General features: G+C 40.8%; 1 long non-coding RNA gene across 2 annotated transcripts in view; it reads left to right on the forward strand.

Annotated features, from left to right (window-relative positions):
- The window catches only part of LOC123331134, a 214,317-nt gene extending 192,541 nt beyond the window's left edge, over window positions 1-21,776 (forward strand). The window contains exon 4 of one of the 2 annotated variants that reach the window (XR_006547611.2): window positions 21,391-21,776. This is a non-coding gene — a long non-coding RNA (uncharacterized LOC123331134). Of the gene's footprint in view, window positions 1-3,590; window positions 5,164-21,390 lie in introns of those variants that run through there. The other variant, XR_006547613.1, reaches the window with a different exon arrangement.
- The last annotated feature ends 552 nt before the right edge of the window (window positions 21,777-22,328 follow it).

Raw genomic sequence — 22,328 nt, forward strand, 5'->3', positions numbered from 1 at the left:
CCCACACGCTGGGACTTTCAAAACTGAGGTCCAAGAACTATTGGTCTCTTTCGGTGTCTGAGTAGATAGAGACAGCAGCTGTGATCTGTAGCAAGAAAGAGTGAGCCGGAATCAAATTGGAAGCTCTGAGTTGCAGACCTGCCTCCATTCCTTACGGAGTGTCTCAGAAGCCGTAAAGTAGGTTTCTCATTGTAAAGTAGAAGTGGCCGCTTTTCCTAAATTACATCATCCAGTGAGACACTATTGGGTAAATAAAAGCTTCTCTGTAAGCTCTAAATTGCTGTGAAAATGTTAATTGTGGTTATTACTTTGTGGCATATTTGGCAGCATCTGTAAATGAGATTCTCTGCTTTCTTGTATAAACATCTCTTTTACTCCATCTCTTGTAAATAAGTCTAAAAACATAATAAAAACACTACTCCAATACTGTTGCCACAAGATCTAGGATCAGTTCAAATATACTGTCATCTAAATTTATAGGAAAAAAGATTTTTTCCTATCAGTTTCTCAGTTTACAAGAAACAATCCTCTTTCCAGCCTACCCTCTCCTCATAAAACAAACCAAAACACCCCCCCAAACAGACAACAAATAGTGATCTGAAGTCAATGGTTTATGTTGACTGATATATCAAATGGTGGCCCCAGTCCACATTCAGATTAATGGCACCTGGGGTGTTTTTTCCTGAGTGGTTGCTTGGATATTTAATCCTTATGGCTAGGAGTCTGGCTCAGAGCAAATAAGCAGCAAATCTTCAAGAAGTCTTCATTCTAAAGTATGGAAGAAGCTGCTGCTTTGTATCATAGCCTGGATATTTTAGTTTCAAATAGAATACACTGATATTTAGGCTTAGATCTGTTTTGTGCTTTCATATCAACGGCTAGGTTGGAAACATTGACCTTTATCTACATAAATTTATGTCAGCAAACTCCACTGTGAGGAGCATGGGACTTAGAATTAAAAGACCTGAATTTCATTTCAGCTTTATCATTTAAGAGACATTTATTTTAAAAAAATGAACAGGCTGTATGACAGAGTTTTATTTAGATGTTAAAACTCCTTGTAATTCCTCGCTGTTATTATTTGTAACAGGCAGATGGGAGAGTTACTTAAAGAGAAAAACTAAGGAGGTCTTTCAAAGTAAGAGCTTTTAAGAATTTTGCTTTACTCCGCTTAGCTTTTATGCAAGACCTGCGTTAGTACATGTTCTCACCAACTGAATCCAGACCTTTCAGCATTTGTCTGGCAGGGAGCAGTTATAGAGCCATCGTGAATTTGGAGAAGCTGGAGCGGTACCACCAAGCCCCTTCTCTGTGCACAGCATCCTGCATCTCAGCCTCAAGATGCTGAGAAGTGAAACATTTCCTGCCATATCAGTGGGTGGGCAAGAAATGTCCCAGCTACCTGCGATTCCAGCTATCTGCAACTCCAAATGTGAATGAGGGCTCCCCAGAGGGACCACACTGCCTGCGATCCAGCAGATGCCTCCACCCTCCTTGGTGGCTGCCGAGGAGCTGGTGGAGGGGAAACGCGCAGCAGCCATCCTCCACATCTGCAGGTGAACAAGGAGTCAAGGATGCGCACAGTCAAGAAAGGGGGTGTGGCCCAGATAGCTGAGGTGCGTAGGGAAGGAACGCATCCAGAGGCTGGCATCTTCCCACACAGAATCAAGAAAGGGAGTGTGGCCCAGATAGCTGAGGTGCATAGGGAAGGAACGCATCCAGAGGCTGGCATCGTTCCACACAGAAGAACAATGAATTCCTTAACTTGATACATGGTTTTCCTTGTGTGTGTGTGTTAGCCACTAAGTTGTGTCTGACTCTTTGCAACCCACGGACTGTACCCTGCCAGGCTCCTCTGTCCATGGGGTTCTCCAGGCCAGAATACTGGAGTGGGTTGCCATGCCCATCTCCAGGGCATCTTCCCAAATCAGGGATTGAGCCCCATCCATCTTCCCGCATTGCAGGCAGATTCTTTACCATCTGAGCTACCTGGGAAGCCCTGGTTTTCCTTACTTAACAGTAATTTTTTATGTTCAGACTGCCTGCCCCTTTGTTACAAACTTGTATATGGCCTGACTCTCTCTCCCGCCTCCTCAGAGCAGTCTCTCAGGGTTACCTGAGATGCTGTCTCCTGGGCTCAGAGTCCTTAACATTCCCACCAAATGAAATAGCTCTCTACTTTCAGGTTGCGACTAGTATTTTTAGTCGACAACACCACAGCTTGGAACAGTGTGTGAGCATCTGTGCTTTGTCTCCATTTATTTGTGTCCTAACATAATTGCTTCTTTACTTTGTGGCATTTCAGCTTAAGAAAGGTTTCAGAGGAATGCTCTACTTTTGGGGGCAGCCAGGAAACCTGTTCTTATATAGGAAGACTGTACACATTTTCCCCTACCCGTTATAGGAGGCTCAATTCTGAACTTGCTAGGGCAGCTGTCAAGGTGAACAGTTTTGCACTTGACCTTTAAAAATGTAGCATATTCTCACAGAGAAGTTGGGAGGTAAAATATCCACCTCTGATAATATAGGAAAATTATGTGGGTGAAGATGCTCAAGTGTATCTATGCAAGGTTCAAAAATGTCTAGTGCATTAGAGCCCGTTATTTGCCTGACTTATTTTCAAGTTTTTGGAAGCTCATTATTTTTGCCTCGAAAATCCCATGGACAGAGAAGCATGACAGGCTATGGTCCCAGGGGTCGCAAAGAGTCAGACATGACCTAGTGACTGAACAACAACCGCAACAAAATCTCATTGGAGTATTTGGGCTTGTTGACTATTTGTCAGGCTGTGAGATACAGCCTTATTTATCCCTGATTCATCAGGGAAGTGCTATGAAGCTGTGTTGAGCAATTTTTGTTTTTGCCCTTCGCAAGCATCTACCAGTAGTAGAATCTGCTACATAAATGTAGGTAAGATCAGCCCGCTGTGCTGCCACAGTGCTTTCTAGGACCTTAGGACAAGAAGTCAATGTCATGCAGAAGTGTAAACAGCCATTAAGTTAATTTCCCCAGTGATGAAATCAAATGAGGTGCCAGCGTCAGAGTGACAAATCATTTTTGAATTAGAAAAACAACTTTAGCTTCTCAATGCCTTTGAAAGAATCTTTAGAAAGGTTATTTCAAGACAGGTATATCTGAAATATATATCCAAGTTTGTGTGTGTGTATGTGTGTGTGTATGTGTGTGCAGTTACAGATTGGGAGAAATCATTCTTCCCACCCCATCCTGGTGCTCTCTCTCTCTCCTTTTTCCTTTCTTCCTCTCTTTCTCTTTGTACACACACACACCCCTCTTTTGTGAGCAGTTCTCTCAAAGTGCTGTGTTAAAATGATGTTCCTCCAGTTACTCACATAATACACCTAAGTTATGGTTTCCAGACTGGAAATTTTTAGAGGCTAGTGAGATGTACTGATCAGTAGCCACGTTACCCAATTCTGTCTCAACTTCTTTCCTTCTCATTTGAGGGTAGCACCCTATAATAAATACAGAATACAAAGAATCATCAGAAGGTTTAGTATTAACATATCTAGGGTATATCCAGATTGTCTAATGAATATTTTCCAATGTTTAATTCTTTTCTCTCCTGACAGCAAGTCCACTAGGAGCCAAGTGGCTGGAAGAATAAATCCTCATGATGATCAACTCCAAGTTCAAGACCCCAGGGTACCAGGATCCCAGTCTTGCAAAAGCCATAGGCAGGCTTTAAACATCTGAATTACCTGATCTGATCTGCACTTTAAGAGATTATTATGCGCTCTGACTAACATCTTCCTATTTCCCTGACTCCCTGGCCCTGGCAACCACCATTCTATTTTCTGTTTCTATGAAATTTGGCTTTTTAAAATTCCACCTGTAGGTAATAATCACATTTGTTGTTGTTCAGTCGCCCAGTCACGTCCGACTGTTTGCGACCCCATGGACTGCAGCACGCTGGGCCTCCCTGTCCTCACCATCTCCTAGAGTTTGCCCACGTTCGTGTTCATTGCACAAGTGATGCAATATCAAATGTAATATGCAAAGTAATATCCTATACTATTTGTTTTCCTCTATCTGACTTATTTCACTTAGCATAATGCCCTCAAGGCCCATTTGTGTTGTGGCAAATGACAGAAGTCCCTTCTTTCTCATGACTGATACACATACACACACAGGTATAACACATATTCTTTATCCAGTTATCCTTGACAAACCCTTAGCTGTTTCCTTGTCTTGGCTATTGTGAATAATACTGCAAAAAACACGAGCATGCACATACTTCTTTGAAAACTTGTTGCATTTCCTTTGGCTGCATATCCAGAAGTAGAATGTCTGGATTATATGGTAGTTCTATTTTTAATTTTTAAGGGATTCCCATACTGTTTTACATGGTGGCTATACCAATTTACATCCCTACCAACAGCATATGAGGTTGCCCTTTATTCCATGCCCTTGCCTACATATTATTTCTTGTCTGTTTGACAGGTGTGAGGTGATATTTGTTTGTGGTTTTGATTTGCATTTTACTTATGATTAGTCATGCTGAGCACCTTCTCTGTGTCATTTGACCATTTGCATATATTCTGTAGAAAAATATCTATCCATTTTTAAGTCAGATTCTCTTTTTGCTATTGAATTGTATGAGTTCTTTATATATTTTGGTCATTAACCCCTTATTAGATATTTGATTTGTAAGTATTTTCTCCCGTTTCAGTGGTTATCTTTTAATTTTGTTAATGATTCCCTTTGCTGTGGAGAAGCCTTTTAATTTGATGTAGACTCACTTGCATATTTTTGTTTTTGTTGTCAAGTCCAAAAAATCATTGCCAAGACCAATTTCAAGGAGCTTATTATCCCCTATATTTTCTTCTAGGAGTTTTATGATTTTAGGCGTCACCTTCAAGTCTTTGATCTATTAATATTTTGATTTGATTTTTGTGTATGGTGTAAGATAGGGATCCAGTTATTTATTTATTTATTTTTTGCATGTGGATATCCAGTTTATCTACCATTGTTTACAGAAGAGACTATTATTTCCCCTTCTTATATTTTCTGCTCCCTTGTTGACTGTATATTTGATACTTTGGGGCTCTTGATTCTGTTCTATTTGCCTGTGTATCTGTTTATGCCAGTACTGTACTGATTTGATTACTATAGTTTTGTAATATAGTTTGAAATCAAGAACTCTGATGCCACCAGCTTCATTTTTTTTTTACTCAAAATTTCTTTGGCTATTCAGGGACTTTTGTAGTTCCATATAAATTATATATTTTTTCAATTTCTGCAAAAATTCTATTGGAATTTTGACAGGAGTTGCATTGACTTACAGATGGCTTTGGGTAGTATGGGCATTTTGACAGTATTAATTCTACCAATTCATGAACATGAGATAGCTATTCATGTTTGTGTGTGTGTCTCCTTCAGGTTCTTTCACCAGAGTCTTACTGTCTTCAGTATACATGTCTTTCACCTCCTTGGTTAGATTGATTTCTAACTTTTTTGTTGTTTTTGCTGCTACTGTGAATAAGATTGTTTACTTTTTAAGATATTTCATTGTAGTTAGAAGATGAATAAGTTCTGGGTATTCAATGCACATTATCATTATTATAATTAGCAACATATACTTGAAAGTTGTTAGGAGAGTAGACCTTAAGTGTTCTAATTGTGAAGAGGAAATGTGACATGATGTAAGCATTAGCTAGCACGATGGTGGTAATCATTTTGCAATACAGAAATGAATCAAAACAACCCATTGTACAGCTTAAACATACACAATGTGGTATATCAGTTATATTGCATAAAGCTGGGAAAAAATAGATCATTTTGGTTACTTTGTGGAGAAAATTGATTAGAGGGAAGAAAGGGGAAACAGAGCAGTTAAGAGGTTACTCTTATCTTCCAGATGGGAAATGAGACTTGGATTGAGTTATAAACGTGGAACTGATGTGAAATAGTTGGATTATGATTAGTTTTTGGAGGTAGTGCTGGCAGGACTTGCTCATGGTTTGGAAGTAGAAAATAAAGCAAATGGCAGAATCCAGAGTGACTGTTAAGTCTGGGAATTAAACAACTGGGTGAATGATATTGGCATTTAGTGAGATGGGAAGAACTTTCTGGAGAGGAATGGGTTGGGTAAGCAAGTGTTCTATTTGGTGACATAAATTTCAGATGCCTATTATATATCCAAATTGCAGCAGATAGTTGTATAGTTTATTTTGTGTCTCTTGGAATCCAAAATTTTTTAATCACTGCTTCATAAAAATAACCTATTACTTAAATTAGAACATGGCAAATAGAAATTAGCTCACAGCTAGATAAAATTCAAGTCCTTAGATTAGCATTCAGAACAACTCTTTGCCTACTTACTTAACCTCATCAATCTCTATTCCTCTTTCACAATCTAAGCTGTAATCATATCAAGCTATTTGTGGTTCCCCAGACACATTATGATGACATATGCTCCCATGACTTTGCTTGTGTCCCAAATTGCAATTCCTTTTTCACCTCTTTCCATGTGGCTAATTCCTAACTCATCCTTAAAGACTCTATTTTGGTGCATGTCATCCTTGAAAACATCCCTAACCTTCCTAGTTGATGGACTCTTTTACTTCAGGTTGGCACCCAAGGCCTTCTTCAGCTCTAACATTTGTTATTCAGTACCATAATCATTCAAATGTTTGTCTTCTGGACTAACTTTTTGAATCCAAAAAGTTGTCTTGATTTGTGTTTCCCTAACAGTGAGAATTGCAGAAGGCAATGGCACCCCACTCCAGTACTCTTGCCTGGAAAATCCTATGGACAGAGGAGCCTGGTAGGCTGCAGTCCATGGGGTCGCTAGGAGTCAGACATGACTGAGTGACTTCACTTTCACTTTTCACTTTCATGCATTGGAGAAGGAAATGGCAGCCCACTCCAGTGTTCTTGCCTGGAGAATCCCAGGGACGGGGGAGCCTGGTGGGCTGCCATCTCTGGGGTCGCACAGAGTCGGACACGACTGAAGCGACTTAGCAGCGGCAGCAGCAGCAACAGTGAGAATAGGCTTCCCAGGTGGCTTAATGGAAAAGAATCCACCTGCCAAGCAGGAGATGCCTGTCAAGAGATGTGGGCTTGAGCAGTGAGAATGGCTGTACTAGTAGATGATCAGACTGATTTGTTGAATGGATAAACATTTCTTTTCCAATATTAGCCTCTTGTAAACTTGTAAAGCGGAAAAATTTACACAGTTCATTTCCTTAGACACTCTTTCTAAGTAGACAGGACCTGGGAGAGACTGAGGAGAAGATGATCTCTTACAGAGAATGATTGAAAGGTGTCCAGAATGTCTCCTTTTACAGCCTTTAGTGATTTCATTTCTTGAGGTTTATACATGTCCCTGTTACTTAGGTTCTCTTAAAAATGTGAATCTTGGAGACAGAGAGTAACCCATTGAGTCATGGCATGAAAGGTACAATCTTATAGGAAAAGGAGCACTGAGCCAGGAGCCTTGAGTTCTGGGCTACAGGTAGTCTCAGTTCTCTTTCTGCTGCTGCTACTGCTGCATCGCTTCAGTCGTGTCCCCTGTCCCTGGGATTCTCCAGGCAAGAACACTGGAGTGGGTTGCCATTTCCTTCTCCAGTGCATGGAAGTGAAAAGTGAAAGTGAAGTCGCTCAGTCGTGTCCAACTCTTAGCAACCCCATGGACTGCAGCCCACCAGGCTCCTCTGTCCATGGGATTTTTCAGGCAAGAGTGCTGGACAGTTCTCTTTCTAACCCAAGGCAAAAAAGTCAGTCCTGAGGGTTTGGCTGTGATGGTGAATGGCAAATATGGGACGTTCTGTACTACTTCTGCAGTTTTAACAATGAAATTCATTGGTCAGAAAGTCAACGCATATGACTCGGTGATAGAATTTATGAAATACTCTTGAAAGTCTTGAAGGTGATAGTAAAAGGGCATGAAAAGTAGGATGGGAAGAAACAATGACTATTTAGAGGGGAGTAAAATGGTACAAGTGATTTCAGTGGAGCATTATCTTTGAAGAAAAACAGTACCAGCCAGTCATAGAATAAAGGCCAGTGTGCTTTGAGAATGACATTCCTGATGTTGAGAATTTCCCATGCTCCATGCTCCTTTGTTTTCAAGTGAAACCTCACCAAATGCGGGGTAGTGATGACAATCCCCATTCTTAATTGATAGCCTTGACATGGATTATGTTCTAAGTGTCCTAATTGTCTCGGGGAGGATTTGTTCAAGTTATTCAAATTTGCATGTCTAAACTGATAACCAGATGCTCAAAGCTTACAGACAGCCCCTTCCTTGTACAATTTTGAGACAGAGTTGACTATTATTAGCAACATCGTGTAATGGGACCATTAAGAATCTTGGCACCAATCTGTCATTCATTTTCAGTGTCACGAGAGAGAGATTTACTTGAACTCTGCAGAGCTGCCTAAGCCTTGTATCTTTAGGAAGGAGGCAGAAATGATTGTTGTATTGCTGAACACTGTAGTGGGTCTGTGGGGATCTCACAGACGAGATCTTAGCAGAGCCTTTCAGCCTGGATGCCCAAACCTGTGTTATAAGACTCTTCATGTCTTAGTACTAGTGGCACTGGGTGGCTTTTATGTGTCAAAATATAATAATTGGAGTCTTATTCCCAAGGGAATGAAGAGGAAGCAAATATAAGCCCTTTCTGAATGCCAAGGCTGAAAGGAGACTAAGAGGATTGCTTGTCTTGCCTGGTATCTAAAGTTTTATATTCCAGTTCTGGTGTCCTTTACAGCCTTTCCCTCTTATTGTCTTCCTACATGAATTCTCTGCATTAGCTGTGTTAATCTACTCATGGTCCTTCAAATGTAAGTTTTCTATTTTCACCTCATTAGCTTTCCAAATGCTATTTTGCTTTCCCCAAATGCACTTCTCTTTCCTCTCCAATTCTTTAAAAGCACTCAATCATCCAAAGGCTGGCTCTCATTTCATCTTCTTCTTCTTTATTAAAAAAAAAAAAAAAAAATTGGCTGTGGTAGGCAGCGTGCAGGATCTTAGTTCCCTGACCAGGAATTTAACCTGTGCCCCAGGAAGTCCCTCATTCCATCTTCTCTGTAAAGTTCTTCCTGTTCTTCCTGTTTCTTACAGTCACAGAGCCTCTCTTCTTGACCACCTAAAGTCTTTCAGTTAGATAGCATGTACTAATGTCTTACTCTGCTGGGCACTGGGCCTGGACCTGATGATGAAACTGAGTGAATCAGATGACCTTGCACTGCCCTTCAAGAACTCTCAATCTAATGGGGTGGAAAGATGTTAATTAGTTGTTCAGTTCAGTTCAGTCACTCAGTCGTGTCCAACTCTTTGAGACCCCATGAACCTCAGCATGCCAGGCCTTCCTGTTCATCACCAACTCCTGGAGTTTACTCAAACTCATGTCCATTGAATCAGTGATGCCATCCAAGCATCTCATTCTCTGTCATCCCCTTCTCCTCCTGCCCTCAGTCTTCCCCAGCATCAGGGTCTTTTTGGATGCTCTTCGCATCCGATGGCCAAAATATTGGAGTTTCAGCTTCAACATCAGTTCTTCCAACGAACATCCAAGACTGATTTCCTTTAGGATGGACTGGTTGGATCTCCTTGCAGTCCAAAGGACTTTCAAGAGTCTTCTCCACACCACAGTTCAAAAGCGTCAATCAGTTGTTATATTACAGCTAATATTTGTAGTCTTGACTGTGTTCCAAGAACTTCACTTGATAGAATTTTGGTTAACCCTTACAACAGCTTTATTGAACCTTATACTTTATGAGATAGCTTCTGTTATTTTTCCCATTTCACAGATGGGAAAATTGAGGGTAAAGGGGTTAAATAACTTGCCCAGGGGCATCCAAATGCTGGAGTGGTTTCTGAACTCAAGGAGTCTTAAACCACTTAAACACATTTCTCCAGGCCTCCAGGTATTATTTACAAGTTCCTTTTGCTATAATTCACCCATATTTTCCCCAGTAGTTTCAAAATTTCCCAGATTACTTGAATAATCATAAGCCTAAACTAAGTCTGAATTATCACTAGTTTTTAAATGCTTATGTTCAAATAAATATTTTTTTCTCAAATATCCCTCTTTCCCTTGAGCTCTGTTGTTTGCTGTATATACATTTAATTTTTTTTAATTTTATTTTATTTTTAAACTTTACAAAATTGTATTAGTTTTGCCAAATATCAAAATGAATCCACCACAGGTATACATGTGTTCCCCATCTTGAACCCTCCTCCCTCCTCCCTCCCCATACCATCCCTCTGGGTCATCCCAGTGCACTAGCCCCAAGCATCCAGTATCGTGCATCGAACCTGGACTGGATGGATCCCTTTACTACTAGGTAAAGCTTCTCTCAATTGCTGGTAATATTGTTTGTTTTTAGGTTTGTCTAATATTGACATGGCCAACATGGATTTCTTTTAATTGGTATTTGCATGGTGTATCTTTTTCCTATCTTTATTCTTGTAATCTATATGTGTCTTTACACTTAAATAGATTTCTTGCAGATGGCTGTTTTTAAATCTTTGTTAGATTATTTACATTTAATTACTGATACAGTTGATATTAAAATCTTCCATGTTTACATTTGTCTTCTATTTGTTCCATCAGTTCTTTGTTCCTTTTGCCCCCTTTTTTCTGCCTGTAATTAGATCAGATCAGATCAGATCAGATCAGTCGCTCAGTCCTGTCTGACTCTTTGTGACCCCATGAACTGCAGCACGCCAGGCCTCCCTGTCCATCACCAACTCCCGGAGTTCACTCAGACTCACATCCATCGAGTCAGTGATGCCATCCAGCCATTTCATCCTCTGTCATCCCCTTCTCCTCCTGCCAACAATCCCTCCCAGCATCAGAGTCTTTTCCAATGAGTCAACTCTTCGCATGAGGTGGCCAAAGTACTGAAGTTTCAGCTTTAGCATCATTCCTTCCAAAGAAATCCCAGGGCTGATCTCCTTCAGAATGGACTGGTTGGATCTCCTTGCAGTCCAAGGGACTCTCAAGAGTCTTCTCCAACACCACAGTTCAAAAGCATCAATTCTTCGGCGCTCAGCCTTTTTCACAGTCCAACTCTCACATCCATACATGACCACAGGAAAAACCATAGCCTTGACTAGACGGACCTTTGTTGGCAAAGGAATGTCTCTGCTTTTCAATATGCTATCTAGGTTGGTCATAACTTTCCTTCCAAGGAGTAAGCGTCTTTTAATTTCATGGCTTCAGTCACCATCTGTAGTGTTTTTGGAGCCCAGAAAAATAGTCTGACACTGTTTCCACTGTTTCCCCATCTATTTCCCATGAAGTGATGGGACCAGATGCCATGATCTTCATTTTCTGAATGTTGAGCTTTAAGCCAACTTTTTCACTCTCCACTCTCACTTTCATCAAGAGGCTTTTGTGTTCCTTTTCACTTTCTGCCATAAGGGTGGTGTCATCTGCATATCTGAGGTGATTGATATTTCTCCCGGCAATCTTGATTCCAGCTTGTGTTTCTTCCAGTCCAGCGTTTCTCATGATGTGCTCTGCATATAAGTTAAATAAGCCGGGTGACAATATACAGCCTTGACGAACTCCTTTTCCTATTTGGAACCAGTCTGTTGTTCCATGTCCAGTTCTAATTGTTGCTTCCTGACCTGCATACAAATTTCTCAAGAGGAAGATCAGGTGGTCTGGTATTCCCATCTCTTTCAGAATTTTCCACAGTTTATTGTGATCCACACAGTCAAAGGCTTTGGCATAGTCAATAAAGCAGAAATAGATGTTTTTCTGGAACTCTCTTGCTTTTTCCATGATCCAGCAGATGTTGGCAATTTGATCTCTGGTTCCTCTGCCCTTTCTAAAACCAGCTTGAACATAAGGAAGTTCACGGTTCACGTATTGCTGAAGCCTGGCTTGGAGAATTTTGAGCATTACTTTACTAGCATGTGAAATGAGTGCAATTGTGTGGTAGTTTGAGCATTCTTTGGCATTGCCTTTCTTTGAGATTGGAATGAAAACTGACCTTTTCCAGTCCTGTGGCCACTGCGGAGTTTTCCAAATTTGCTGGCATATTGAGTGCAGCACTTTCACAGCATCATCTTTCAGGATTTGGAATAGCTCAACTGGAATTCCATCACCTCCACTAGCTTTGTTCGTAGTGATGCTTTCTAAGGCCCACTTGACTTCACATTCCAGGATGTCTGGCTCTAGGTCAGTGATCACACCATCGTGATTATCTGGGTCGTGAAGATCTTTTTTGTACAGTTCTTCTGTGTATTCTTGCCATCTCTTCTTAATATCTTCTGCTTCTGTTAGGTCCATACCATTTCTGTCCTTTATTGAGCCCATCTTTGCATGAAATGTTCCTTTGGTATCTCTGATTTTCTTGAAGAGATCCCTAGTCTTTCCCATTCTGCTGTTTTCCTCTATTTCTTTGCACTGATCGCTGAAGAAGGCTTTCTTATCCCTTCTTGCTATTCTTTGGAACTCTGCATTCAGATGTTCATATCTTTCCTTTTCTCCTTTGCTTTTCGCTTCTCTTCTTTTCACAGCTATTAGTAAGGCCTCCCCAGACAGCCATTTTGCTTTTTTGCATTTCTTTTCCATGGGGATGGTCTTGATCCCTGTATTAGATTGAATATTCTATTTTATCTCCATTTTCAGTAATTATTTATAACTGTGTTAAATTTTGTTTGTGGTTGCCTTCAGTTTATATCTTCAATTTACTATGGCCTCTATTCTAATAGTATTAACTGCCTTATGTGTCAGGTAAGGGCATTATAACAGTATTCTTTCAGTTTTCCCTGCTCATTTTTGTGGTATTGTTTCCCTATATTTAATTCCACTCATGTTATAAACTCAAAAGACATTGCTGTAATTTTTACTTTAGCTAATTGTCTTTTGTGTCATTAAAATTGGTGTAAAAGGATTTAAATTTACCCTCATTTATGTTTTTCAAGACCTTTTCATTTCTTTGTGTACATCCAAGTCTGTCAGGTATCATATTTATTCTGTTTGAAGAACTTCTTTTAACAGTTTTTTTGTGTGTTTGTTTGTTTGTCATGCAAGTTTGCTGGAAACCAGTTCTATCAATTTCTGTTTGCCTGAGAAAGCAAACACTTTATATGTTACTTGGCATAGAATCCTAATTTAATAGTTTTTTCTTTCAGCACTATAGCCATTCATACCATTGTTTCTTGGCCTTGCGCAGATGGAAAATCTGCTATAGCCCTTGTCTTTATTTTATGAAGGCAATATGTTCTTCTCCTACACCCCCTGTGGTTGCTTTCAAGATTTTTCACTTTTGTCTTTGTTTTTAACATTTAAATATGATTTGTCTAGGGGTGTGTGATTTGTCTAGGAGTGAACTCCGGGAGTTGGTGATGGACGGGGAGGCCTGGCGTGCTGCTATTCATGGGGTTGCAAAGAGTCAGACACGACTGAGCGACTGAACTGAACTGAGGGGTGTGTGTGTGTTACTTTCTATTAATACTTAAAACTTAATCTTACTTGGGAACCTCGGAATGTCTTAGTTATATGAATTGGTGTATGTCATTATTTCAGGAAATTTCCTGCTACTCTCTGTAAATTTTCTCTTGTGCTTTCTTGTCCTTCTGAGATTCTAATTATGCACTTATTAGGTCATTTGATGTTGTCCAGCTGTCGGATGATTTTTGACAACCAGCTGTTGCTGATTTTCTTTTCCACTCTCTTCTCTTTGTATGTCAGATTGGGCAGTTTCTACTTAGCTATTCAAGATCCTTCCTTCCTTGACTGTGCTGAAATAATCAAAGGTATTCCTCATTTCTGTCAAAATGTTTATTTGTTTCTAATATTTCCATTATACTTCGAGAGTTTCCACCACTCTGCTGAAATTCCACATCTGCCTATCCATGTTGTCTTCCTTTTCCACTAGCAGATTTAAAACATTAATCATATTTATTTTAAATTCTCTGTTTGTTAGTTCTAATATCGTGTTCATTTTTTAATCTGGTTTTGTTGTTTATTTTGTCCCTTGACCATGAGTTGTTTCTTTTACTTAAATTTTTGTGTATCTCACATTGTCAGATTTTTTGCTTGAAAGCTGATCTATCTGTGACAGTAGAGACTGAGGTAAATAGCATTTCAGCCTGGAAATGGGAGCATGTCATCTTTTGCTGGGCTTTCCAAGTAAAGGGTTGTATGAATCGCATTAGGAGTGGGACTGAGTTTATTATTATTGTGCTTCTGTCCAACTTCAGATTCCTGTATTGCTGCCTTGTACTTGGGCTGGCAATTGATTTGTTGGAGACTTTCTGTTTCACCTTTAGCTTTAAGCTTTTCCTTTATATCTGAACCTCAGAGAGGTCTCTCCTTGCAGTCTTGACCTTCTCTGGGAAGCAGACTGGGGTTGCTTTTGACTCAGGGCCTGATCGCCTGATGGGGGAGATGTTCCTCACTAGCATTAGACAGGCCGTGTCCCTCGTGTCTAGAGTGGGGCTTTTTCAGTGACCCTGTCCTTTCCCCAGAACTAGAATACCTCTCCTTTTCTCCAGAGAAGGGAATTTTTCCCTTCCCGTAATCCCCATGGGTCCTCGTATGGGACAACTGCAGGCTTACCTGCCCTTCCTCCAGCTACTTAGTTTTTGTTTCATAATGGAAAAAGATATAGATGGGACTTTGTCTGTTTTTTTTAGAGAGAAAGCCATTCCCAAATCTAGGCCTGCACTGCAGTGGAGGCTTTCTCTTATCTTTCACTGTGACCTTATCTTCCTTATGATCATTAGTGAAGGTCTTGCCAGTGGGGTTGCAGCCGCCAGAGTTTCTATGAGCTCATACTAGCTCACATTCAGTCATAGCCATGTGTTAGAGTCTCCTAACCCATTTGTAAGGAAGTCTTGGTTTCTTTGTATGCACTGAGTCTGCTTGTGTCCCGTTTTTCTATGAAGATGCCTGTTTTTCCTTAGATTTCAGGGGTGACTTTAGCATTTGCTGGCTTCAATAAAAGTCAAGATTTTGTTGATTATCCATATTTTTCCTGTTAAAGTGACAGTGCTACACCTTTAAGTTTGCTCTATCCCAGGTGGAATGTAACCTCAGTTAATTAAAAGAAAAATAAAAGTACACAGCTTTCAATGGAGGTTGCCAATTTAATGAGTTTGGTGGGATAAAGAGACATCTTAGAATTGGAGTAAAGGGTGAATTCCGTTGTAAAGTCTGTAAGGGGAAGGGCAAGGAATAAAGCTGTGTGCTCTGAAGATGAGCCAAATAATAAGAAACCAAGCATCAGGAGGGCTGCAGGGGGAAGACAGGGTTGTACATCAATGTCTTGTGTAGGTTGGTCAGTGGTGATGAGCAGGGTGAGAAAAGGTCTGAAATATTTAAAATGGCACATCCACGGGTTACAGTTCATTGACACCCATAAGGGAAAAAGTATTATGTTCCAAATGTGAGAAGACTGAAAATGAGAGAGCTAAGAGACTTTTGGAAGGAGAATAGCTGTGGCTTTCCCTGTCTAGTTCAGGCTTAGTACCAACAGTGTATGAGCATGAGGAAGAAAACAAGGCCAAACGAAGCAAAACAACCTTCTAATTCAAAACAGACAAAGTGAAAGTAGTAGTCGCTGAGTCGAGTCCGACACTGCGACCCCAGGGGCCCCTCAGGCTCATCTGTCTATGGAATTCTTCAGGCAAGAATACCGGAGTGGGTTGCCATTTCCTCCTCGAGGGGATCTTCCTGACCTAGGGATCAAACCTGGGTCTCCTGCATTGCAGGCAGATTCTTAACCACTGAGCCATCAGAGAGCCAGAAAATCCAGCTGGCCGTAGCATACAGGAATGATGAGGCTTTTGAGCCACAAAGAGCTAGACCCACACACACTTTTGGTACCAAAACTACCTCTTATCATCATAACATACAGTTAATCAATAGAGATAATATATGTAAAACTACCTTCTCAAACATGGAGTGAAATAAAAATGTGAAGTATTAGGATTATAAATACTGCTTTGTTTAGAAGTAAGTATAACCCATTATACATTTCAGAAAGATATGTCCACGTACAGACAGACATGGATAATATCTTTTAAAAATTATTTATTTGGCTGCGCTGGGTTTTCGTTACAGCATGTAGGGTCTTTAGTTGCAGCATGTGAACTCTTAGTTGCGGGATTTGGGATCTAATTCCATGACCAGGAGTCGAACCTGGGTCCCATGCATTGGAAGCACAAAGTCTTAGCTGCTGGACCACCAGGGAAGTCCCTCATAATACAGTCTTCATGAAAATCCAGACAATACTGATTCTCTTTTTGATAGTTTAAGCTGTTCGTGATTGATGGGTTGATGTCCTGCCTTCTCTGTGTAGCTTTGCCCTATTCCTTTGACCAGTAGGGATGGTCTCCGATGTCTTGGATTTCTTCTTGAGTCTAAATTCCTCCACATTGCACTAAATCGTTGCCAGTGTGGCAGGACAAGATTTTGCAAGCTGTATCTTCTTCTCTTTGCTTCTTAATGGCATTTCTTCTCCTTGTCCAGAGAGAAAGATATTACTCACCCATTGCCTTAGGGAAAGTCTTGACAGCATAGAAACTCAGAACTGAAGTGTCAGATTCCTTGGGATTTAAAGTTTATCTCAGAAAATGTTTGAGCAATACCCGTCTAGTTATTAGTCCCTGTAGGAGAGCTCAGTCTGACTCTGAAGATGACTGGCCTCTCCTTGGGTGAACCAGTCTTCACTTGAGTGAGCTCGGTTACACCAGCTATGCTAATCGCCCATGAGATCCTCCTCGCTGCTGACCAGTGATGACGGCAGGACCAGGATCACACGGCAGGAAGCTCATGGCAGGAAGCACACGCTGGATGGCCTCAAGGCTGCTCAGCTTACTTTCTAAATCTCCCCACGTGGACAACCACTCTTCCACAACTGACCGGAGTCCTGGAAAGACCCAGGAAAGCAGAGTTGGGCTTTGAACACCTAGGTGGTAGACAGTGATGTCATGAGAACCCAGAGTCTCTGTGGGCACGAAAGTTTATAATAAGTATTCACAAGGTGCATACTGAAGGCAGTACCATAGAACTGGAAAGCACACAACATCCCATGGAAGATTAAGTCAGAAAATGGACGTGTTTCACTTGTGTATTCCTATGTGCGAACCACCCCAGTCTTAGTGGCTTAAAACAAAACCATTTCTCTGCTTATGATTTTGTGACTTAGCGGTTTGAATTGGGATCAGGTAATGATTTTCTCTGGTGGTCTTGTTGCAAGGAGGAAGCCAATTCTGACTCTATGTTAGAACTGTTTCTTTGACTTGCGTTCTGTTGCTTTTGTTATTATAATCATACAGAATGGTTGCCTCAGGGAATCCTGCCCCTCTGCCTGACTGTTAAACTAAAGTGCCTCTATTCGAATCCTGTCCACCTGTGGGTGGCAGGAAGGAAGAAATTAACACATCCCCTGCCTGAGACTTGCCATTCTAAGAGATGTTTGCAAGATTAATGACCTATTTACTTTGATTCCTCACCTCCCCCCATCTCTGATCTAGGAAAGAACCTGGCACCCAGACCCCAAGAAGATGGTTGTTTTGAGGTGCTATCCTGCCATCTTCTCAGTCTGCCGGCTCCCTGATTACAGTCTCTTCCTTGCCTCAACACCTCGTCTCTCGGATTCGTTGGCCTATCGTGTGGTGAGCAGGGCGAGCTTGGGCTCAGTAACAGCCTTGTGCTGGTGTCTCAAGTGGTTGCCGTCTGCTGTCATCTGGGGCTGGATTGTCCAAGGTGACCTCATTTTTATTGTTGGTGGGTTTGCCTCGATCAATCGATCGCACTCTCTCAGACCCTCTACCTGGTCTCTTAACTGTTTAGAAACTAGCCCTGGCCTCCTACATGGTGCTTTCAGGGTTGCAAACTGACCGGGGTAACTTGCAAAAGCTGCAAGACCTCATGTGACTGAGGTTCAGGAGTCACAGAAAATCACTGCTTCCACATGCTACTGGGCGAAACAGTGCATGACCAGACTAGATTCAAGAAGAGAAGAAAATAAGCACTGCTTCTTAATGGGGAATGTGGCAAGGTCATACTGCAAAGGTACCTGCTCATGGATCTCTGAACAGTTGCAACCGCCTTTGCAGACAAACCATAGTGTATATACCTAAGTACTTAGCATAGTGCTTACATTTAGCTTCGTAGGCAGTGAGTCAGTGGGAATGATGGTGGTGGTGGTTGATGATTGGTCAGTGATGATTGATAAGAGTGATGGTGATGATTTTCACACATGAATTACTATTGGTAGCTTCAGTACTGAGGATTCTGTCTTTGTCTGGCAGTATCAAAAATCACTGTCCATAAGACAGGAGGGCTCACTCACTCTATCATGCTCCGTTGTTTTCTTGTTATTGAAACAAAATGGTCTGAAAGTTCGCTGAACAAACAATCAGCAGTATGACTTAGGATCTCAAATTCATTGAGAGAAGATCAAAAGGGTAAGAAACATCAATAACTTACGTCCTCTTTCTTAAGTTCTGAGGTAGTAGTACAGTCCTGACAACTTCAATTTCAAGGCTTGAATTCATTCATATATAAGGTTATTGGATTAATCATTCCTGTACCTGGTTCATTCATGTACCAAGTATTGGATTCATTCATATACCAGGTATTGGCTCAAGAATATTTTTCTAGAATATGCTTTAAAAATATTGAGGATAGGGCTTCCCTGGTGGCTCAATAGTAAAGAATCCACTTGCCAATGCAGGAGACACAGGTTTGACCCCTGGTCTGGGATGATCCCATATGCCTTGGTGCAACTAAGCCCATGCACCACAACTGCTGAGCCTGCGCTCTGGAGCCGAGGAGCCACAACTACTGAGCCCCTGAGCTGCAGCTGCTGACGCCCAGGTGCCCTAGAGCCTGAGCTCCGCAGCAAGAGCAGCCACCACCTGCCGCAACTCAAGAAAATCGCATGCACAAATGAAGACCCAGCAGAGCCACAATAAATAAATAGTTTTAAAAAAATACAGCAGATAAGCCAATATTCTAATGAATACATGCCAGCCTTTTATGAAGGCGATCATCTGTAAAATGTGCCATTTTTTTTAACACAGAATATTCATTTTGTTTTGAAGGTGAGAAATGAAAATGTAGGAAGTGACACAAATATGTGAGTTGCTTTGCTGTTGTAACTATGATTGGAATTCTCTGAGTGAAGAACAAAACAGAACAAAAAAACAAACCTTGCTTTCAAGTGACGAGATCAAAACTGTCAGGAGCCAGTGATCAATGCAAGGCGCTGAATTCAACTTAACCCAAAACTTCTCAGACCTGGAGTGCCCGAAGGCTCAGGTAGAAGTGAAAGGTCTACGTTGGTAGCCCATCCCTTATTTGTCACTATGACAGGCACCAAATGGGACCGTTGATTTTTGTGGGTCACCAATTTTGTATCTTATTAATAAAAAAAATTTGCTTTCAGGAAAGACATTTTCTTAGCACAGATGACTGAGTGATCATTTTCTGAGGAGGAGGAGGAGCTAGTCTTATTTAAAATTAGTTAAATTTTTTTGCCAATGGCAGAACATATATCACGATAGCGCTGTGCAAAAATAGAATGTTGCTCAGGGTGGAAAGAGGCTCATTTGTCATCTGAATTCCTTAGGGAATCATTTCTTTTTCTGTATGTCAAAAAGTAAACCTTCTATAAAACAGGTCCTGAAATTCCAAGGTGGAGGTCGTTTGCTTCTCAATAGTCACATCCTGTTCTATACACACTTTATGCAGATTCTGTATGCTGGTCATCTTGGGCTGATGAGAGGACTAATTTTAAGGCAACTATATCAGCTGACATTTAATTGATGGGTCTACTGTCTGCACATCGGACTGATTGTTCTAAGCCCACTGGCTTTAGTGGAGCCAGTTTGACAAGGTCTGTATCTGCAACAGGCAATGAGCAGTGCAGAGTTAAGGGGAAAATCTAAATTACTATCCTCCTTGAATTATTGCGTCACCTGCTTTCTTACTGAGATTACCAATAGCAATAAATTTAACAAGTCTGTTGCAATTAAACTGATTGGTTATATGTGTTGTTTTAAAATTAGAAGTCATCGATTCCTGATCCCCTACTTTCTAACCACGGAGGATCACACTCAATATTATTGCTGTTAGCTGAGGCTGTTTTCTAGTGTTTTCAGAGAAAAGATATTAAGAAACCGTAAGGACCATCCAGATTAACACTATCATTGGCAAATGAGAATTGTATTTTATGTGAATTATATCTCAATAAAGCTGTTACCAAACAAACAAAAGCTAGAGAAGTTTAGTGCCACTATCTCAATTCATGCTTAGGCACCAGAGTTTTACTCATGATTAATTTTTGTACCATCTGTGCTGTGTTAAGTCACTTTAGTCGTGTCCGACTCTTCGCGACCCTATGTACTGTAGCCTGCCAGGCTTCTCTGTCCATGGGATTTCCCAGGCAAGAATACTGGAGTGGGTTGCCATTTTCTCCTCCAGGGGATCTTCCCAACCCAGGGATTGAACAGCATCTCTTAGTTCTCCTGCATTGGCAGGTGGGTTCTTTACCACTAGTGCCAGTGCGAATGTTAACATACTGAAGAATGAGTAATAACTTGATATTCTTATGAAAATGATTTTGACCTCATGGAACACCTAGAAAGGCCTTGGGGTCCTCCAGGCATCTACAGACCACATGATTTAAGACAGGTGTTGTATAGAGCAACTCTCACACTGTGCAACACACTTCCCCTGGGGAGAGCTTTGAAAGCAAGGTTTCTCTTGGATTTTATTCAAGGGTTTGCATCTCTCAATGAGCCAAATGCCATTGTCAGGGGAGTGTGTAATTTCCCTGGTTCTGTCTCATTGCAACAAAAATTTGAAGCAATGGATGGACCAGTGTTACAGCTCAGTTTTATTATGAAAAACAAAGGCTAGTACACACTGGAGTGAGGGTGGGCAGACTCAAAAGATGAAGAGAAGAGAGGCCTCAATCCTTCTAGGCTTCCTCCTCTTATACATTTGTCTCCTCCCCCCGAGCCTGCCCTATGTAAATTGGGCTAGCCAGGAGGGCTGTTTGTTTTACTTGAGGTTCTCACTCCACTCAGACTTTCCTTTATTCTATTTTCGCAGGCTTTTCCCTTCTTTGCCTTTTAGCCACTGCCATTTTGACTCCTTTTTCCTATTCTAACTACCTAACACCATCTTTATTTTTTTTATCAGATAAAAATTTAATAAAAATATCAACTGAATGAAAGGGGAAAAGTGATGCATAACACCATCTTTATAAGTTGTCTTCCCTATAGTATAGTTGAGTGACATGGGTCCCAAGAGACGAAGACAGATCTCTTGTGTATTTTATTTTCAGTGTGGAATTGCGCTAGTGACAATAAATATTTGTTGTGAATGAATCCATAACCCCTTACAAATTACTCTTTGGTTGCGTTTCTGATTGCTGTTACAGGTAGTAAACACTGCCAGACAGAAGACTTCTAATGCTTTTTAATTAAATGACAGAATCCTAAAAAGGTCAGAACTGTAACTTACAAAAGCACTTTTCACTGGTTTTCCCGGAGGAATGAAAGATCAAAATGTGAGTGATTCCCTGAGCAGAAATGCCATCCAAACACAGGACTCAAAAACACATTGCTTCAAAGTGGGACAGCCTTGACAAAGAGCTGGAAAAAGATTTCTCCTGAGTCTTGGACCACCTTCTTCCATCTTCTTTCTTTCATTCAAGTTTGAGAAATTAAATTATTTTCATGAATGTGAGAAATCCGATCCTTGTATCAACAAATAGAAGAAACCATCATGCTGCCCACTAGTTTAATAAAACAATTTGGCTCATGCCGTATGGAATTTACTTGCTTTTGTCAGTAATTTCCCCCAGGATAGTTATAACTCTCTGACCATCCATTGCATGTAATTTTTTCTGGGAGGTAGAATCAAAGACAGGTAGATGCATTTGCTTGATCTTGAGATTTTGAGCATTTGCCAAGGTACACAGTTTTGTTAGAACACGTGTTGCCTTTATCAGGCAGCTTCCCTATGTAAATACAGCCTGTCACATTCATTTATTCTTTGAATCCTTATACATCACTTGACCACAGGTGTCCAGGACTAAATACGTAAAAAGAAGAGGAAGTGGTAAACTAAATGAAAACATTCAGGAATTTAATGCCCACAGAAAATGAATTTCGATATTTTAAAGTCTCCTTTGCCACACTAGCAGCAATATCTGCAACTAGAAAGAACATAAAAGCAGAAGACATGCGCAATATGAATTTCCAAAGATTAGTTTTTTGTCTGCCTTTTATTCAAAGTTATATGAAAGTGAAAGTCGCTCAGTTGTGTCCGACTCTTTGCTACCCCACGGACTATACAGTCCATGGAATTCTCCAG

Source organism: Bubalus bubalis, chromosome 22 (assembly GCF_019923935.1).
Source record: "Bubalus bubalis isolate 160015118507 breed Murrah chromosome 22, NDDB_SH_1, whole genome shotgun sequence".
NCBI classification, from domain to species: domain Eukaryota; kingdom Metazoa; phylum Chordata; class Mammalia; order Artiodactyla; family Bovidae; genus Bubalus; species Bubalus bubalis.